At 39.9% G+C, this 3,292-nt stretch overlaps 1 pseudogene; it reads right to left on the reverse strand.

The window, feature by feature from the left end:
- LOC119254947 (ATP synthase F(0) complex subunit C2, mitochondrial-like) lies at positions 1–425 on the reverse strand (annotated as a pseudogene).
- Between the last annotated feature and the right edge of the window lie 2,867 nt (positions 426–3,292).

Raw genomic sequence — 3,292 nt, forward strand, 5'->3', positions numbered from 1 at the left:
CTATGGGAGGTGGAGATGGCTCCTCCTCATGGCAAAGTGCATGAGAAAGGCCACCATCAGGCAAAAGCGCCCCAAGGCCTCTGAGAGGGCCCAGCTCAAGATGGCATAGAAGAGCCTGGCATAACCAATGATGAGGCTCCCAAAAATAGTTCCAATTCCAGTGCCAGCAGTGGCAGCCCGAGCCCCAAAGGACTCGGCTGCTGTGTGGAAACCCTCTGATATGGCACTGGTTTGGTAGCGGCAACTAAGAATGAGTTCAGAGGACACAGGGCTGACTAGTTGCTGAGACTCTCATGTGAGAGTCTCCGGTTGTTACAGCACCACAGCACAGTGATCACTCAGCAGCTGAGAGGTGCTCCTGACCAAGGTGAGAGTGAGATCAACCTGGCACACGCAGTCATTTCAGAGGATGAAGGGGCTGTAACAGGAGAGCTGCTCCCAGAGCAAAGAAGGCAGAGAGGGAAGCTAAGAGTCTTAAATGTGTAGAACTTTTTCAATCTTTTCACATGAACATTTTATTTTTTTTTTTACTTTTTTATTTTAATGTTTAAATTATTTTATATATATTTTTATATCATTCTTCATTTTTATACAATGTATGCTTTATCATCTCGGGTATAGTCCCCGTGGAATTCCCACCAACCATTCACCAGTGTACCATCACCATAGTCCCTTGTGCTCTTCCCACCCCTGTTTTGATCCAACTCCCTCTCCCCGCCTCTGCAGAATGTCTCTGGTTTATAGTTGCCTGTTGATTTTGATTTTTACTTTATTATAATTACTTTTGTTTTTCCTGATCCCTTATTTGGATCCCCTGCATTCCTCCTATAAGTAAAATCATCTGGTATTTTTCTTTTTCTTTCTGCCTTGTTTCACTGGGCTGCAGCTCCATCCATGTTGCTGCAAATGGCATGAATTTGGGGTTTTTTTTGATTGCTGAGTAATATTCCATTGTGTATATATACCACATATTCTTGATCCAATCATCTATTCTTGGGCATTTGGGTTGCTTCCATAGCTTACCTCACATGAACATTTTAAAAGGTTTTTTAAACTTCTCACAGGATGGGATATTAAGTGGAAAGTACGGTCACTGTGGCTGACAGTAATCTCTCCATTTTCTGAAGTCCTGACATCTAATTGCTCACTCAGTTCAGTCCTTCATGACCTCTTATCTTGCAGTGTCCTCAAATTGTTTTGTAATTACAACTTTCTTCCATCTATTGAATTCTTACAGTTGGCATTGTGCTCAGCATTACAGATACTGTTTTATTTAATCCAAAGCCTAAACTTTTTATCACCATTATCCTCAACTTGTCCCAGAGAAGATCATAAACCCCCTGCGGGCAGAAATCAAAGTTTATAGCTATATTTTCCCTTCTCAGAGTTTGTCTACCCTAGCTCTCCCCACTGAACTCCCTAAACACATAACTTCTCATTCTTCCTAGATCTTTACCTCCTCCAGCTTTTCTCTGATTTCTTTGCTTCCTGTTATAACAAAACTCAAAAGAATAGTTATACTTGCTGATTCTACTTTCTCACCCCTTTGACTTTCCTTCTCTCCATATGTGGAAATGTCTCACCAAGTCACATTGACCCACATCTTGCCAAAGTCAGGTCAACTCTCTGTCCTCATCTTTTTTGACCATTCAGCAGCTTTTGACATCAGTGCTCACTCTTTGGAAGTGCTTTGTTCTCTTGGATTGCAGGACTGTCAGGCCCATCTATTCTCCTTCTATTTCTCTGCTTACTTTTTTTTAGTCTGTTGTCAGCTCCTTCCCCTTTATCAAACCTCCAAATACAGCAGTGTTTCTAAGACTTAGTCTTCAACTCATTTTTTCTTTGTTCATACTGTCTAACTATCTAAACTCAAGTGCCATGGTATAAAATATCATTCCTAGAACAATGATTCTCAATTTTATATCTTCAGTCCCTGACTTTCCCCCGGAACTCTAGATTTGTTGTAACTGTCTACTCAGTAGCTCCATTTGTTTTCTGTTTTGCACAGTTAATTTTTTTGCACTTTAAAAGGACAGGTTTATTAGAAAAAAGAAAGACAGTAGTTCCATTTGGATGTTTGATAGGCTGTAGATAATTGAAATGCGCACAAACAGAGAACTCTCAACTTATTACCACACATCTGTCTCCCACTTCCCCATCCCTGCAGTCCCCTTGGAATTATCTGTTTCAACATTTGGTACTCCCAACTCAATTACAAGAACCAAGAGGTCAGGAGTTATCCTTGAATCCTCTCATTCTCTCACATCCCAATCAATAAGTTCTACTGCCCAACCTGAGCCTCCTTGCCATCTCGCTGCTCTTCCTGTATCTAGTCTTGCTGTCCCTAAATTCATTACCCATGCAGTAGTTGGAGCAATTTTAAATCACAAATCAGATTATATTACCCCTGATTAAAACTCTGCAGTATCTCCCATTGACGTGAGAATAAATCTTGCCTTTACGTAGAAAGCCTTTAATTGTTTACCTCTCCCATATGACTCTGCCCCTTTTCCACTACGTTCCAGTAATGGAAGCCTTCTTTCCACTCCTAAAAGGTAGGAACTGGCAAGCTCAGTCCTGTTCTAGTGACTAAACTACTTATTCTTTTTGCCTGGAATGCTGTCCCCTTAACTTTGGCGGGCTCCTTTTTGTCATTCAGATCTCTGCTTAAATGTTATCTCAGAGAGAATCTCCCTGACCACCCAATCTAACATAGCCACCTGGTCCCTATGTCTAGAACCTCACTTTATTTTAATTCTCCATGAAGCATCCATCACCTTTTGATTCCTCTGAAAATTTATCATAGTTGTTTGTCTTCGACATTAGAAAGTAAACTCAATGACAGCAGGAACTCTGCTTTGTTCATCAGTATTTTCTCTGCATATAAAACAGTGCCTGGCACAGAACAGAAACTTAATAATTGCTGTATGAATGAATAGACTTACTTCCATAAATATTTAATATCTTTTCCCCTTCAGTGAAAATGACATAGCCAAGACTCACCTCTTAAAGGACATGAGCATGGATTATGAAAGGCTATTATTTTTTAAGTGGAAGCCCTGCTTTATGAACCAGGAATGAGAAGTATTTGTACTGCCACTGAATAATTAAAGAGATTCAGTTGCAAGGTACTATATAAAACATAAAATTAAGTTGGAAACTTTATAAGGAAGAACTATCAACCATTTCCTTCAGATACTTTAAAAAAGGTTATCAATTTTTTGTATCATAAAAGTAATAGATCAAGGCTATGATTCACAAGAAGTCTGCTCCTTTCTTTCCTCCTCTTCCC

Source organism: Talpa occidentalis, unplaced genomic scaffold, assembly GCF_014898055.3.
Source record: "Talpa occidentalis isolate TD23 unplaced genomic scaffold, MPIMG_talOcc4v2.1 talOcc4.3, whole genome shotgun sequence".
Lineage (NCBI taxonomy): Eukaryota > Metazoa > Chordata > Mammalia > Eulipotyphla > Talpidae > Talpa > Talpa occidentalis.